The 19,015-nt window shown below is 36.4% G+C and overlaps 1 non-coding gene across 1 annotated transcript; it reads right to left on the bottom strand.

The window, feature by feature from the left end:
• Positions 1 to 10: 10 nt before the first annotated feature.
• Positions 11 to 116, bottom strand: LOC128294822 (small nucleolar RNA R71). The gene has a single exon (XR_008285129.1). It is a non-coding gene; the product is annotated as a small nucleolar RNA R71 (small nucleolar RNA).
• Positions 117 to 19,015: the final 18,899 nt, after the last annotated feature.

The following is a 19,015-nucleotide window of genomic DNA, read 5'->3' as shown; positions in this document are numbered from 1 at the left end:
AAAACGGCTAAATTACATAATGATATCTCTTCTTTTGTGCAAATGGATTTAGAAACACTTTACGATGCATGGGAGAGATACAAGGAATTACTAAGAAGGTGCCCTCACCATGGGTTACCGCTTTGGCTTCAAATACAAACATTTCCCTCAACTCGGCAAATGGTTGATGTAGCTATTGGCGGAACCATCAACAATAAAACACTAGAAGATGCCTATGAATTTATAGAGGAGATGTCACTGAATAACTATCAGTGGCAAGTTATGAGGACAAAGGCAACGAAAACAGCCTGCATTTATAACATCAATTCAGTCACCATGCTCTCTAATCAGGTAGAACTTCTCAATAAAAAGATTGACGATTTACTTGGTTCCACGCAGGTATATCCAGTAATGAGATGTGACTCAAGTGGCGGAGGTGTGCATACAGAATACCAACCCTTCAATCCTACAAATGAAGAAGAACAAGTCAACTATATGGGTAACAATAACTTCCGATCTCAAAATAACCTATATAGTAATACTTATAATGCAGGTTGGAGGAACCACCCAAATTTCTCCTGGAGTGGTCAAGGGAATCAAAAGCCACAGAATCCTCAGGGTTTTCAACAGCCACCTTATCAACAAGAGAGGAAAGCAAACCTTGAAAAGATGCTTTATAAATTCATCTCGGTGTCAGAAACCCGTTTCCAAAATACCAAGACAGCACTTAAAAATCAACAAGCATCGATCCAAGGACTCGAAACTCAGATAGGCCAGCTATCCAAACTAATCTCCGAACGACCACAAGGTAGCTTTCCAAGTAATACTGAACCTAATCCGAGGGAACACCTCAATGCAATTAGTACTCAAAATAAGGAATGATTCATTGCACCAGAGCTAGAATTACAGCAAGACAATGCAATGAACAAAGGTCGAGAAGAGGTAAACGACGATGATCCCAAACAGGTAAGTACGTATTATGAACCTCGTGTGCCATGTCCTAAAGTGATGACGAAGGACAGAACAAAAGAACAATTCAGTAAGTTTGTCAAACTCTTAAAGAAATTACATATTAACTTACCATTTATTGAAGTTCTCTCGCAGATACCCAACTCAGCAAAATTTTTAAAGGAACTTCTGAGCAATAAAAGAAAATTAGACACTACATCGCATGTGGAACTCAATGCAGTCTGCTCAGCTATCCTAAAGAATAAGCTACCTAACAAATTGAAAGATCTAGGGAGTTTTACAATTCTTTGCTTAATTGGCAATTTATCTGTGAATAATGCTTTAGCTGATCTAGGGGCAAGTATAAATGTTATACCGTATAAAATGTTTAAACGACTAGGTCTCGGTAAGCCCAAACAGACTAGGATGAGCATACAATTGGCTGACAAAACAGTTAGATTTCCTAAAGGTATTATTGAAGATGTTCTCGTTAAAATTGATAAATTTATTTACCCAGCAGACTTTGTTGTCTTAGATATGGATGAGGATAAAGAGGTACCTTTAATTTTAGGACGACCCTTTTTAGCAACTCCCAGAACCATTATTAATGTAGGCATAGGAGAGCTAACACTTCGTGCAGAAGACGACACAATAACACTCCAAGCACACGATTCAGTCAAAACCTCTAAGACTCAAGATAATGCTATGAAACTTGCCGATGACAAAACTAATATTCAATCGTTCTTGCAGGAACCTCCTCGAACCAAGACAATAGAGACAGAGCACTATTATCAAGTAGCGAACAAAGACACCCATGAGGAATGAAGGTTTCAAATAGAGGAGCTAGATGAATGGTGAGCAGACAAACCGAGAACAAATGATAAACCAAGACTACACCAAAACAAGCCCGATACCTCTCTTAATCAACTTAAGGTTGGCGATAAAGTCTTACTAGATGCCGCAGATCCCCACATTGTCACTACCACACCAAATGATAAAATCCCTCTTACGGTACTCAGTATTTTTCCATTAGGTACAGTGAAGGTGAGTCATCCCAAGTTCGGTACTTTTAAGGTAAACAACACCCGATTAAAACCTTATTTTAAGATTGACAGCAGGAATGAAGAGTATGAACTCCTCAAACCACCATGATCTTTCAACGGAGAGGTAAGTTGAGCTTAGACTATAAATAAGCGCTTCTCGGAAGGCAACCCGAGCACTAACATATTTTAATTTTTTTATTTTTAATTTCTAACACTTTGAATCATTAACTTAATCTTTGAATTGAAAAGTTTTTCAGTACACACGGCAAGGCACACGGGCGTGCCTAAAGCCGTAGCCAAACAGAAGAAGATACACGACCGTGCGATACGGCCGTGTTGAAGCAGGACATGATTTCCCCAAAACACAGGGTGCGATACATCCCCATGGCCGTGCGACATGGCCGTGGGTGAACTTGATAGGAGACCACGGGCATGGGCATGGAAAACCATGGGCTTGCCAGGGACAAGGCTCGATTCTGTTTCTTCAACACGGGCGTGAGACACGTCCGTGCCGTTTAGCCGTGTACAATAATACACAGGCGTGCAACTATAACACACGAGCGTGGGAGAAGTGAACAAAGCGAGGCACGACCATGCAACATGGCCGTGTTCAACACACGCCCAAGACACACTAGTGTGGGATAGTAGTCGGGCATGACCAAACTCGCAAAATTTGAAAAACACGGGCTCATCCTCAAAGTAAATGGGCATGGCCTTAGGCCGTGTGAGCCTCCCCTATATAAGCAAACTACTGTTCATCTTCTTCCCCTTTTCAAAACCCTGCCAAAATTTACCCTTCCCCATTCCCTAATCCCGATTCCAGTCACCATTCCTCAAATTCTCAATTCCCCAACCCCCAAACCACCCTCAAATCCACTTCCCTTGCATTAATCCCCACTTTTCTCTATCTATACCCTCCATTTTTCCTCCACATGGCTATATCCCCGTGTCACACGTCCGTGCTCGACACCAACACGCCCGTGCACTGCCCTACAGCAGCCTTTCGTTCACTTTCTCAACCTTATTTTTCAAATTTGTGTTGCTACATTAGTATTCTACATACTTTACATAGATATTGTTACTACTACAAATATGTTTTAGACAAGTTAGGAATTTGCTTTAGAATTTTCTATATTTGAATTGTTTAAGTTACTAAATAGCATATATTAGTTTTAGGCCTCTTGCTTAACTATTGATGTATCTTGGATTCTATCAATGGTCATGTATTTTTAGGAACATTATGTCATCATCGACAGGTAAGAAAGCCGCGGTCCCATCCTCAAAGAGACGTAGGGGATCGGGTTCTTCCTCGATATGTGCTACAGCTGAAGTTCGGCACCCGTTCCTTGAATTTCCCAAGCTTCGCAGGAGGAGCTATTTCAGATACTACACACACGACCACTCACTACAGGTCGCTGCATTGACTGGGCTGCCGTAGAGTAAGTCTAGCTAGCTGATGCCATCTGTGCCCTCTTGTCCATAGACCCATGAGGACAGTTCTTCGCTATTACCGAGCCCACTTATTTAGAGCTAACTTTAGGATTATGCTCTACTTTTCATTTATAGGTTTTGATGATGAACAATGACGACCCAGGCACTATTCACTTCCGATTAGGAGGTCTAGTTCGCACAATGAGTGTCCCAGAGTTTGGAGTCACTCTGGGACTTTACACCGATGAGTTTATGAAGGAGGAGGACATGAATGCACTACCACACAATATCCACATTTCTCCCTCCTTGTTCTGGAAAGCTTTGGCACCAATCTCTTCCACCTACGACCCCAGCCACTCGAAGGCCTCAGCTCTCCCTCCTTCCCTACGGTATCTTCATGCTATATTAGCACACACATTGACCAGGAGGAGAGAGAGCACCAGCGTCGTCAACACCCACGACGCCTACTATTTATGGTGCATGGGGAATGCACACGTAACAGACTTGGCATACTTCATTGCTTTCGCTATTCGCTATTCGCCATCAGACCCAGCGGCACAGGAAGGGGGTGATCTCCATCAGCCCCTACGTGATGCGCCTTGCCTGACATTTCGGCCTCCTCAACACCGTGGCCCAGTCATCAGTGCTTACACTGATAGGTCAGATGTCCCTACAGGGCATCACGACTATGTTACACATGAGGATGATCGAGTGCCGACGTGGGACTGATCCTCCTCAGTACCGTCTCTCGTATGCCATTGGCGAGGAGGATCTTAAGGACATTCCTGATGATGTTCCCCCATAGCATGAGGAGCTTTCCATTGCGCCACCTAGGGAACGACCAGTTCATGCGGTTGTTTCATTGGCACACATTTCTGACCGACTCGCCCACTTCGAGCAGTATTGTACTACACAGTTCGAGATGATTCATGAGCGAGATCGGCGATGGGACCGACAGATGGACGATATGCAGGCCATGATGCAGCAGTTGTGCCAGCACTTTCACATCGCCACCCCAGCGCCACCACCTGAAGGCCCTACTGACGAGGATCATTGAATCCTTCTATCTTTTTATTTTTATTTTTATTTTTATTTTTATTTTTATTTTTATTTTTATTTTTATTTTTATTTTTATTTTCATTTTTATTTTATTTTTTTGAAAGACATATCTATATTAGTAAATTTTATTTTTTTCATTTTCTGGTATTTCTAACAAGTAATCCCACTACACTCTCTTCCATACCAACTCTTAATAAGCTCTTCATGATTCTACAGACTTCCAAGCAAAGCTGCTAAGAATATTTTATGGAATGAGGAAACAAATGGGAAACAATACCTCACGAGTGTCATGTTCAACGACCTAATTTCTTCATCTATCCAAGAACAATGGTAGCTACTACTTTCCCCAAACACTCCAGCCTCAGAATCAAGCTTCGCATCCATATAACAGGGAGCTTCACCTCCTTTCCTCTTATGATTTTCTTTATTTTGAATAATCTATCTTTGTACATTGAGGGCAATGTACATATTAAGTGTGGGGGGTGAACATGAAACCTAACTTTTTGCATTATTCTCAAATCCCTGAATTTAGTCTTGTGCTTAAGTAATTTTCTTATAATCTTGATCAAATGAATTTTGATTGATCTATAATTGTTGTTGATATGTCATGAATTAGACCATGGGAATTATGCATGATTATTTGATTAGAGGACATTAGAGAATCGAGCATGATAAGTTGATATTTTGAGAACTAAAATTTTTAGACTATTTTCCTAAATTGAGGTATTATCTTGAAATCTTAAGTATACAGAAATGACATCAAAAACCCAAATTTTTGGTGAGATTTTTGAGCCTTTTAAGCATATAGCTTTCTTTCTTGCTTACTTCTTTTATGGTTTGAGTGTGTCAACATTGAACTGTTATTCTAGAACTTGCTTCGATTATACATGTCGAGATCACACTTATGATTTGATATACTGAGATGATAAAGGCACTTAGGATTTAACCCATTTACTCCATAAAAAGCCTTCCCACATAATTAAACACTTAGTGAACCCCCTTTGAGCCCACTAACCTTTCTTATTTATTAACCCTTATCATTAACCCATTAACCCATTATTGTTGAAATCCTCTTACTTAATTTACCTTTTTATCGAAATTAAATTTAATATTGTTACCTCACTATGTTCACCATTTTTTTTGTTATTGAATCATGAAGTATGATTTCTTTTTTGTATTGACTTGATTTGTTCTTTAAAAAAAAAACTCAGTATTATTATTGTAATTCTCAACAAGCTAAATTTGTCATGAACTCATGTAAAATAGTTCTAGATATTTGTTCGTGGTTCAGTAATTAAGTTTTTGATAGTGAAGTAATATTGAAATTATCACGATTCTAACCCTTGTCTCTTCAGCTTGTGTCCATACCTATAACCTAAACCCCATTACAACCATGCAAAGACCTTTTGATTAGTGTAGCATATCATTTACAAGTGGTGGAGATTTGATTTTCATGCAAGCCTATGGTAATAACTTTTCATGTTAGACAATCGAGTGCTTAATCTTGAACCTTAAACATTTTGAGTGATTTGAGTGAATCTTTAGTGAGGATGTCATCTCTTGTATATTTAGGACTAAAGTTAATTACTTAAAGGGAGGAGATTACCTATAATTTTGTTATCAAAGTATTCGATTTAAATTGTTTGAGGTTTTTAAAGTCCCTATACTTGAATTCTCGCTGTATGATTTTCCGTGGAATAATTTGTAACATTATCAGTAATGCTTATGCGATTGAAAGGAATGAATTCTAGCAGTAAATAAGAGTTTTGCTTGAAGACAAACAAATGCTTAAGTGTGAGGGTATTTGATAAACGCCAAATTATACATAGTTTTACCCCAAATACTTAGCATATTTATGGATGTTTACTACTAGATTTGTGGATTTTGGTGCTCTTAATCCGGTTATTTCATGTTTTTTTACTCAGGAGAGCACCAAGAGTCAAAATGAGCCAAAAAACGAGCAAAAAAGGGAAAAAACAGACCAAATTGAGAAGATAACATGGCCTAAGTCTTGCCACACAGGCCTCTCACACGCCCGTGGCCTTCGGGGGTGTCGACTAAGGTTTTCACGATTCACACAACTTGGCCATTGAGCCCACACGGTCGTGTACAATTTAACGGATCGAACACAGCCTGGCAATCACGTCACACGGTCGTGGCACACGGGCATGTCCCTATTCTTAAAGAGTTGTATTTTACACGGAAAAGGATACTTAGGGAGGAGGAAAGCTAATCCAAAGCCTATATAAACACCCTAAGTGTGACCTAATAAAAGGGACCTCTTCCAGAACTTTTCTAGAATACAGAATCACAGGCTAGGAATTACTTAAAGGAAGCCAGACGATCCATCCCAAAAGCTAGAGCTTCTCCAAGACTGAAGATCTCTCTCAGAATTCCTTCAGGGGTTTTAGAGTTTTCTTCATGTTTTGTTATTTTTATACTTTTGAGATGTACTCTTATTTTATTATGAACTAAACCCCTTAGATACCTAAGGGGGATAAAACCTATGATGGATCTTGTTATTATTATTTGAACTGTATGATAAATACTTGATTTGTTCTTAATTATGTGTTCTTAATTCTTGAGTTAATATTTCGGGTATTAATTCATTATTTGATGTGCTTATGCAGAGGAGAAATAGACCCTGCCTAAGAATAGATTTGGCATAATTAAGCAGAGTTGATCGAACGCCTAGAAATAGGGTTATGAGATTTTATCAGATTAGGGTGAAACCTAATATGGGAGTCCATAGAGTGATTTATTGCTTCCCTAGGAGTTTTAATTAAGAAAGAAATTTCGATTAATTCAACTGAGGGTTAGAGGTTAGTAGTCTCGAAAGGGATAATAACATAGGTTAGGAAATCTCACGGATCAAGTCAAGTGAATAAATCGTCTGGTTCAGAGTCAGATAACAAGTGAAATCTAGGTGGATTCCTCTTTGGGTGTCGTCTTTATCAATTGCTTTTCTTTAAGTCTTTTTCTAAATTTCTCTTTGCTTTAATTAAATTAGTTAATTAGTTTAGATAATTAGTTTAATAAACAAACCCTTTTATTCTTAGGCTAGATAATAAAAAGATAGTTATTACTAGTACTTTTGGTTCCCTTGGGTACGATATCCCGGTCTTGCCATTACTATACTATTGTTCGATAGGTGCGCTTGCCTTTTCGTCGTGATAATAGTTAGTCTAGGTTTGATCTTCTTTATAAATATTCATTACTTGTTACGAATCACGTGATCAGCCTACGAGGCTCCAAACATCTATTGGAAACCATTCGGGACCAACTCGCTCGTGTGGAAGGGCAACACGCTCGTATGGTCATTATAACATGGTCGTGCTAATGGCCCGTATGACACACACGGCCTAAGCATCTAGGACACGCTCGTGTCCCATGCCTGTGTGAATTAAATTCTAAATTTGAACCTACAGGGGTTTTTACACTGCCTGACACACACCCATATCCATGGCCCGTGTGAATTAAAGTGATACGTGATTGCTTAAAAGCGGCATCGACTAGAAAAAAGTCATATGCTGATATGAAAAGAAAAGAGATTGAGTTCCGAGTTAGAGATAAAGTATTCTTGAAAGTATATCTATGGAAAAAGGTATTGAGATTTGGTCGGAAAGGCAAACTGAGTTTACGATTTATCGGACCATACGAAATCACTGAAAGAGTTAGACCATTAGCCTATCGCTTGGTATTGCCACCAGAACTGGAAAAGATTCATGATGTATTCCATATATCTATATTAAGGCGATATTGATCAGACTCCTCTCATGAGATTTGACTGACGGAGATCGAAATTAGACCGGACATGACCTATGGTTAAGAACTAGTAAAGATTCTGGCTCGTGAAGTTAAACAACTGAGAAATAAAGATGTGGCTTTGGTAAAAGTCTTATGTCATTGACATGGTTTGGAAGAGGCTATATGGGAGCTAGAAGAAACCATGAGAAGCCAATATCTAAACCTGTTTACTGGTAAGACTTTCGAGGACGAAAGTCCCTAAATGGGGAGAAATGTAACATCCCAAAATAGGGCCTAGTCGGAACAATCATTTTGGGACCACAAATCTGATGTTTAAATATTTATTTTATGATTATTATGAGGTCTAGAATATGAGTATATACATGTGTTAAAGTTTCATGAAGAAATTCTATGAGTAAGGTGTCCAATTGGAAATTAATGACCAAATTGAATAAAGTGCAAAACTTGGATTCTAAAAGCAATTTATATGAAATTGCTTTAGATTATTAATTAGAAGTCTTTAAAGAACAATTTACCCAATTTCTAAGTTTTTGGACAAAAATGGGCATTGTATGGATAAAATTTGAAAGAAATGGCTTAAGGGTATTTTGGTCATTTGGCTAATTAAAGAAATAAAATGGGAAAATGAGCCAAAACTCAGCTCATCTTCTCCACCTTGCTACCAAAATTTTAGAGCCACCATAGCTAGGGTTTCTTCATTTTTCAAGCTCAAAAATAAGTGCTCCCAAGCCCCGTTTTTAATGTTCTTCATATTTTTAAAATCCTAGTAACTTACTCTCTCCATTTCTACCCACATTTTGAGTTAGGGTTCATGTATGTAAAGTGAACCATGTGTGACATGTTTATTCTTTGATGATTTATGGAGGAATATGAAAGTTGGATGTGTGTTAATCATCTTTCTCTAGGTGATTTTCATGAAAAACCCCTAAAAGGACCTTTTTGCAAAAGGTGTAAAATATGTGGTACAAATGTGAAATAATGGAAAAATGTGGGCTACCATAAGAGGAAACAACATTCGGCTAGGCTTGGGTAATGTAGAAAATTCATGCATTTCATCATACGAGCCTAGGGACTAAATCATAAATAATGTGAAAGGTTAGGAGCAAAACAGTCATTTTGTCCGGTGTGAAATTTAGACTAGAAAAGAATAATTTGAGGTATTAATGATTCATTTTTATTACTATAGACACCAAGGAGCAAATTCCAGAGGTCGATCGAGGAAAATGAAAGGTTTCAAAAAAACCGAGACGGAAAACCGAAACGGATACCAGGTAAGTTCGAATAACTTTAAGTAAACTATTAATATGCCAAGTTACATGTGTTATGAATGTATGATAATTTGTTATAATGATGGAATGAAAATCCATTAAGTATGTTAATAAAAATGAAATGATAATAAATGTCCCGATTGAAGTCAAAAAGGGAAATTCGATGGATAAATCATGGCTTACATGACTTGAGATCCTGCATGTGTTGCAGAAAAGGATTTAGCCCGGACAGGTAATCCGTTGATCTCAAATATAGGAAGGATCTAGCCTAGACGGATGTTCATTGAGTGACCGAGCCTCCCAAAGAAAATATGTACATTATAGATTTAGCCCGGACGGGTAATCCGACTAGGGTTTAAATTTAGCCTGGACTGCTAATTTAGATATAAGCTCATTATGGGTGTTTGTCACTACAAGGGATTTAGCCTCGACTAGTAATCCCGACATCACCCTATGAGTTTACATTGAGGGGCATTTAGCCTGGACCGGTAATACCGCTGTATGATGTGAGGTTCGGGGGAGTGCATACTTGAGATGATCGCTCTTATGACTTGACGGTAAATGTGTAATCCATCAAGACTTCCAAGAAACTCAACGAGAGTAACATGAGATATAAAAATGAAAATGTTGAAAGATGAGCTCATCTAAGACAAATTACATGGTGCATTGTTATGAGACTAACTTGTTGATTGAGTGCATGTGATAGGGAAACTATTTCATGCTTGTTGGTTTTATTGCCTAATATGGATCCATGCTAATTAATTGGTAAGTTTACTTTCCAGTTATTTGGGTTACTAAGCATGTAAATGCTTACCCCTCTCTTTTCCCTGTCTTACGGAGCTCGTGGACTCGCGAAGATTGGGAGACGGTTGGAGAGTCAATACACTATCATCTTGTAACACCCCGAACCCGAGACCGTCGCCGGAGTCGAACACGAGGTGTTAACAGACTTCAAACCACTTATTAGAACTTTCCCAGACAAGCTGCCAATCTGCATACAAGTCGCATTAAAAATCGTATCTTGAGTTTTGAAACTCAAAATCCATTTCCGTAAATTTTTCTCGAAACTAGACTCATATATGCATCTACAAATTTTTTTCTAGAATTTTTGGTCGGGCCAATTAGTACAGTTTATTAGTTAAAGTCCCCCATGTTACAGGGATCGACTACACTAACCTTTGCGCATTACGACTTGGATATCTCCCTGTACAGGGATTCAATACTGATACCGTTTGTTTTTACAGAAACTAGACTCGAAGAGGAATCTGTACATATATGGCATGGCTTCTAATTATCTCTGGTCCATTCATGATGAATTTCCAAAGTCAAGACAGGGACTCCAGTAACCGTTCTGGCCCTGTCTCACGAAAACTTAAATATCTCTTAACATACGGCTCACATGGTCGCTTCGTTTCTTCTATATGAAAATAGACTCATCAAGCTTCGATTACCTAAATTATTCATTATTTAATTCCATTCCCACTATTTTTAGTGATTTTTCAATCTCACGTCACTGCTGCTGCCAGCATCTGTTACTAAAGCAACTATGCCTATTTCGTGATTTCCCCTTGATCTAACTAGTAATTCATCATACATATCACAAATTATGATCATGACTAGTCATACCAAAGGCTAATCATTGTCAAATATCTCCCTACTACACTATTGCCATATCATGAATTTTAACACCAAAAATAATCAACCATAACATATGGCATAAAAATCGAATTACTAAGACTTGCGACCTAACATTATAGAACCAAATCCAACCGAACATTTATGCCATTTTCGCATGGCTAAAAGTTTACATACCAAATTTCAACAAAACATATTAGCCTATACATGCCGAAATGTTCTCCTAGATCGACTAAAAAGAAGATACCAAAAGTTGCTAGCCGGTGTGATGACTTCGATGACAATCCCGAGGACGCAAAAAGACGAGTCCAAGAAACCTAAAGTAGGTGACAAGCAAACACCGAGTGAGTATATAATTCAGTAAGTCATAAGCATTACATTGCCACCACAGGAAAACAGACTTTTAGCGGTGCTTTCTAAAACGCCGCAAAAAACGCTGCTATATGTAACGCCACAAAAATTTGTGGCGTTTATTGGAAAAAACGCCGCTAAAGGTCAGGGCTTTTAGCGGTGTTTGTGGTAAAAGCGCCGCTAAAGGTCAGGGCTTTTAGCGGCGTTTGTGCATAAAGCGCCGCTAAAGGTCAAGGCTTTTAGCGGCACTTTTTTTACAAACGCCGCTAAATTTGGCAGATTTGTAATATTTTTTTTCACCAATATCCAGCCCATCCTGCATTAAAATCCAACCAAATACAACAAATATAATATAAAATGCAGCCAAAAACAAAGCAAATTTAACATAAAAATACAACCAAAAATATTAATTCTAAATGATACTTCAAATTTAACTAAAGATATATGATATAATTAATAATAAAGTATAATTTAAAATATTTTTACACTAATGTTAAACGTGACAAAACTTAAAAACATTCTTACAATAAGAAAACTAATGTCTAAGACGGCTTTTTTGCGATTGTTGAAACATATGCATCATCTGTTGAAGTCAGTAGTGGAGGTCATCGTACTTTTTGCTCGCTCGCTACCATCGCTCGTGCCTCTGCCTCTCTCGCCGCAGCCTCCTCCTCTCTCTGCCTCTGCTCTAAGTTGTTCTTGGAGTTCTTCATATTTTCGTTGAACCTCGGCAATTTGCTCAACCGTGTTCGCTTGCATCCGAGCTATCTGGTCTCTTAACCTCGAACTTGACTTGAGCTTGACTTAGGAAGGCATGTATTGTTGGGAGCCGGATCCAAAATATTGGGTGGGGTAACACCAGATCCTTGAAATCGAACCCGACCGTACCTTTCAGACCCAAAACTTCATGATAATTCATTATCAATGTTCTCAAGATTAACAGAACTATCACTCGAAGCAATCGCTTCATATTCCGCCTTCTTCTCCTTTAGTTTCTCCTAAAAAATCAATTAAAGAGTTAGAACGAAATATATAATAAAAAGAAATGCAACATAACTTAACATTTTTTAAAACTACTAATGATGAATTGAATTAAACAATTATAATTAAAGATTATAAATATTTAGAATAAATCAAATATTATTAAGTGAATATACCATAATTTCTCCAACTTGGATGTCATAGGAGATCCATCTTTCTTCCTATCGTAATCTCAAAAAGTCAAGGCGTCCAACTTTTGTCCGGATTTGACTTCCTACAATATAGTAGTAAGAAAATTATTTAATAATAGAAAGTTATTAATATTTGAAAGAATTAATAAATTCATAATACCTCGGCCTCACTCTGAAGCAAAACTTCTCGACCTCGCTGTAGCGTGAATTTTGTTTTTGCCTCATCGCTTGTTCCAACTCGCTCACGGTCCTACATAATAAAATTATTATTACGTATATAGTAAACACTATATATAAGAGTTTGGAAATCACGCAATACCTCTCCTTTCTTTGAATTCCAAAATCTAACCGCATCTTCCCATTGATACCACAAAGATTCTGGCGGAACATTTCTCGATTTTTCCTCGAGGCTTATGTCTTTCTTAAAATATTGTTTCTTTAAAGTGCTTTTATTGTCCATCCATCTTTTACCTAATGCCTTCTTGATATAATCATCGGAGACTTCTAAAGCAAATCTCTCCTAAAAAAACATAAGTTTAGAATGTAAATATAAATGAAACTTAAACCAAAGTATTATAAATTGCATTCACATTTTGTTACCTTAATATTAGCGAGAGCCTGATTTTTGTTGCTATCAGGCATGTGATGCCATGATTTGTAGTTGATGGGCAACATATTTGCATTTCGTGCTAAAATGCCCAAATAGCCTGCTAAAAGTCGAGCTTCAAATCCAACAGGCTGACCATGAGTATTTCTACTTACTTTAACACGCTCAACAGGATCTAAGTCGTATAAATCTCTAAGTAGCGTACATCCTCGAACTCTGCGCGTCCCACCACTTTCAGCTGAAAAATGATATACTATTATTATAGTAAAATTGACAAATAATTCAATAATAAAAGTCAACACATGTAAAATGAACATAATATTACTTTGAAATTCTTCAGGCTCATCAAGTGTCTCCGGCACATTCGAAGATCCAACAACTGTCTGCTGTTCACTATTTCTTTCTTCCGAATATGGAGTATTCTGGACAATACTTAAATCTCGTACTCTTCTTCTACGCATTTTTCCTGCAATACACATAAAATAATCAAAGTCTTAGTAACAAATTACAACAATAGTAGTACATATAAAATAGTTAAATTATATAACATGACAAAGATTAAAATTATAATATTACATATAATTAAAAAATGTAAAATTCTACTTCATTCTTATTCCGTAAATATCTTCATCCACATCATGTCGAACCCATTGATGTTGTGTATTAGTACTAGGGATATTTTCATCTAAGTTTTGTTCGGAAAAGGTAATGTTTCGATCTTTCGACGATGTCATCTCTACTTCCATTACCCATGTCAAACAAGTCTCTAGGGTGTTCGGATTACAACATACCAACCATCATCGTTGGATCTTTCGAATAAAAACTTGTTTCACTTGAGAGGAAAATACATATGGCTCGTCCATCAATTGTTGTCTAGTGTGAATCAAGCGAGAGAAATTCACCATTGTAAACCCAAATTGATCTTTTTAATTCCTCGAGCAAGATTAACATCGCCCAATCACACCAAATAAGATAACTTTCCATCCGCCATAGTAATCCAACTCAATAATGTCGGTAAGAAGTCCGTAATACTCCACATTACCCTCAACCGGATTACTATCCCTAGCACTAGCATAACTTGTAATTGAAGAATTAACAACAACTCCACAATTTTGAGTTCTCCTCATTCTCTCGCGATACTTTGTATGAAATCAGATCCATTGATGAGAAAGGCACTATATCTTTTATTACTCTGTTGGGACCTTGGGAAAGCCATTTAACTTCGTCATTGACGTCCTTCCCACTCCAAACCTATTGAATAGAAAGTAAATTAAATAATTAAAATGTATTATGTAAAAACATTCTTATTTGATTAACTAAATTTCGCGATTATATGTAACTTATTAACTTTAGTTACATACCGCTTTGACTTAACCATTCATGAAAAGATTCGTGAATAACTTATTAATCTCTCGATGTTGTAATCTTGAGGCGTGCGAGATCTCAAAATTTGTTTGTACTCACTATATTAAAAACAAGTTTAATTGGTTAGAAGATAAACAAATCAAAGCAGCGAATATGTAAGACAGTTTTATAACTTACTTGCATAGCGGTTCAATTGAATCGTGGTTAAAAAGTACATATCGATGTGCTGTATCCACGATATATCATCTAATTCTACAATTTCAACTTTGCCGATTGGTTCTCCATAACTTTGAAATAAATAAGTTTCGCCAAGTCATTATCATTGAGCCCAAATTTCTACTTGGTCTATTCAATCGTGTTTCAGCATCTTCTAAATATCTAGAATAGAAGGTCATGCACTCTTCTGCCAAGTAGCCTTCAGCAATTGATCCTTCTGGATAACGCTTATTGCGACAATATGACTTCAATTTGCTTAGGAACCTAAACACGATATACAATATTTATCAAAAGCTGTAACTAAATGTATAGAGGTGAATGAATGAATACTTGAGAAATAAATTAGCACCTTTCTATAGGATACATCCATCGATAAAAAACCGGTCCACCAAGGATTGCTTTGTGAGGGAGATGGATTACCAAGTGCACCATAATAGTGAAGAAGGAAGGTGGAAAGATCTTTTCTAAATTGCATAAAGTCAAAGCCGCTCGATCCTGTACTTTCTCAAGTTCTTCGACATTCAAAACTTTGCCACAGATAGCTTTCATTATATTGGATAGTTCAATTATACAGGACGTTACATTTTTTGACATACAGCACCGTAAAACAATTGGGAGTAAATCTTGCATCAAGATGTGGTAATCATGTGATTTTAATGAATATAATCTTCTATCTTTGAAACTCACACATCGAGATATATTTGACGCATAAGCATCTGGGACCTTTATATCCTTCAACACCATGCAGAAAACTTCTTTCTCTTTCTTTGACATTGAAAAAATAGATGGCGGCAACCGATATTTCCCATTCGGAAGTACTTGAGGATGAAGATCACGCCGGCTCTGAAGATTGTCTTTTGATTTTCCATCGACATTTAAAATTGTCCCAATTATGTTCTCGCAGACATTCTTCTCAATATGCATGACATCAAGATTGTGGCGTAAAATGTTGTGCTCCCAATAAGGCAACTCAAAAAAAATACTCCTTTTCTTCCACAACTCCGCCTCATTAGGATCATCCTCTTCGTCAGACTCATCATCAGATTCATCCCTCGATCTTCTCCTCGTTTGCGTGATAGGTGGTTGATTCATCTTCCCGTAACTAAAGTTGATATCTTTGAACATAAACAAGATTTCAGATCCAACGGTGCTTTCAGAGCTCCTCTGTACTCTTGATCTAGATCAAATAGAGTCCTCTGAAATCTAAATTTATGATTTTCATCTAACCACCGACGATGGCCCATGTAAGAGAACTTCTTCCCATTATACAACCACTTCGAACAAGTTTGCGCAGCACAACAAGGACAGGCATAACGTCCTTTAGTACTCCAACCCGATAAATTAGCATAAGCCGGGAAATCATTAATTGTCCACAATAAAGTCGCACGTAAATTAAAGTTCTCCTTCCTCAATACATCATATGTCTCAACACCGACCATAATTGTTTTAACTCTTCAATAAGTGGCTGCAAATAGATGTCAATATCATTTCCGGGACCTTTCTCTCCAGGGATAATCATTGATAAAATAAATGAAGATTGCTTCATGCAAATCCATGGAGGCAAATTGTAAGGAACAAGCACTACAGGCCAAATCTTGTACAAAGTACTCATGATTTTAAATGGATTAAAGCCATCACCGCTAGCCCAAGCCTCACATTCCGAGGATCGCTTGCAAAGCTTGGAAATTCTTGTCAAATGATTTCCAAGCTAAAGAATCCGCAGGATGTCTTAATAATCCATCATCGGTCCGTTGATCATTATGCCACGTCATAGATTCAACTGTCTTTGAGGACATGAAAAGCCTTTGAAGTCTTGGTATCAGGGGAAAATATCGCAAGACCTTGGTGGCTTCTTTCTTAATCGTGCCCCACCTTCATCCGTATCCACATCTTCGTATTACTATTCATCCAACGAGACTTACCGCAAACATGACAAGATTGTTGGTTTTTTATCACCCCAAGACAACATGCGTCATTTGGGCAACTATGAATTTTATCGTACCCAAGGCCCAAATCTTTTATTAGTCTCTTCATGTCTTGACAAGATGGGAATTTTACAAGCGGAAACATCTCTCTTAGAAACTCTAGCAGACATTGTAAAAGAGTTTCCGGTCCACCCTCCCAAACATTTTAAATGAAATAGACGAATGCGAAGGACAATTTGAATATTTTGATCCTCGTAAAGTTCTTCATTCATTTCATTAAGTAAATTGTAGAACTTAGCCGCTTCTTCATTTGGCTCCTCATTAGGTGCACTTGTTCCGTTTCAAAAAAAACATTTCCACCAATATTACAATCCTCGGATATAATAAAGTCGGTGGAAACGATTGCTCACCATGACTACGCATATTAAATGCATCCCGCAACATATCTTCCATGTCATCTTGTCTAACATATTGATGGTAATCGATGTCGGGATAAGTCGGATTAATCGTTGAAGAAGTTCCACTAGATGTACACTCTCCATGGAAAATCCATTTTTATACCCCGAATAAAGCCATCAACAATTAGATGTTCGTGACAACTTCACGAAAATGCCGATAGATGTTGCCACACTTCTTACAGGCAAAGAATCATATTCTCTTGGCTTGCATTTTGAAATGCAAAATTTAGAAAAGTTTGTACTCCATTTTGATAGGCATTGCTTACCCTTGACAATTTCATCCAACTCCTATCCATTTTGTAGTTCTTAAAATCTAAAGTTGACAACATATTACGATTACTTAAATGTTCTCAATTGATTTAAATCATATCATTATACTAAATATCAAGTCTCTAATGGGTATAAACTAATTTAGGCAAGTTGCAGGATTTTGACTATAGATTTATGTATTATGTAAGTTAAGTAAATTTAAGTAAACTAGTTATGTATGATATGATATATATTTAAGTATTATGTAAGTTATGTACCTTATGATATGATATATATTTATGTAAATTATATATTTATCTAAGTTATATAAGTTATGTAAGTTATATAAATTATGATATAAAATATATTTAAGTATTATGTAAGTTATGTAAGTTATATATTTATCTAAGTTATATAAGTTATATAAGTTATGTATGTTATATAAGTTATGTATGTTATATAAGTTATGTAAATTATGATATGCGTAGTCATGGTGAGCAATCGTTATAAGTAAATTGGAAATAAATTAAAGTTATATAAATATTCAATAGCGATAGAACTTTTTTCAATTCTTTTTGAATTTTTTAAGATTCATCATACGTGGCGTTGTTACACCTAGGGAGGATCCATTATATCTTGCAGCTCGATATAAGGCAACCCGTCAGGTTTCCAGCCTATATACTTTGAATCTTTAAAATATTTAAAATAAGGTTGGAGAGAAGGTCAGCTATTGTTGTAATTTTGATAAAAAGTAGTTATAACTTTTAAAGAAATTTAAAAATATTAAATATTAAAATAAAACATTATTAATATAAAAATAGTAATTTGAATATAATAATATCAAAAAGAATCGTAGTTTAATTTTTATAAGTAAATTGGAAATAAATTAAGGTTATATAAATATTCAATAGCGATAGAACTTTTTCAATTCTTTTGAATTTTTAAGATTCATCATACGTGGCGTTGTTACACCTAGGAGGATCCATTATATCTTGCACTCAATATAAGGCAACCCGTCGGGTTTCTAGCCTATATACTTTGAATCTTTAAAATATTTAAAATAAGGTTGGAGAGAAGGTCACTATTGTTGTAATTTTGATAAAAAGTAGTTATAACTTTTAAAGAAATTTAAAAATATTAAATATTAAAATAAAACATTATTAATATAAAAAATAGTAATTTGAATATAATAATATCAAAAAGAATCGTAGTTTAATTTTTATAAGTAAATTGGAAATAAATTAAGGTTATATAAATATTCAATAGCGATAGAACTTTTTTCAATTCTTTTTGAATTTTTTAAGATTCATCATACGTGGCGTTGTTACACCTAGGGAGGATCCATTATATCTTGCAGCTCGATATAAGGCAACCCGTCAGGTTTCCAGCCTATATACTTTGAATCTTTAAAATATTTAAAATAAGGTTGGAGAGAAGGTCAGCTATTGTTGTAATTTTGATAAAAAGTAGTTATAACTTTTAAAGAAATTTAAAAATATTAAATATTAAAATAAAACATTATTAATATAAAAAATAGTAAT

This window comes from Gossypium arboreum, chromosome 6 (assembly GCF_025698485.1).
Source record: "Gossypium arboreum isolate Shixiya-1 chromosome 6, ASM2569848v2, whole genome shotgun sequence".
NCBI classification, from domain to species: Eukaryota; Viridiplantae; Streptophyta; class Magnoliopsida; order Malvales; family Malvaceae; genus Gossypium; species Gossypium arboreum.
The sequence above is the reverse complement of the archived record's forward strand: the minus strand, read 5'-3'. Positions and strand labels throughout refer to the sequence as shown.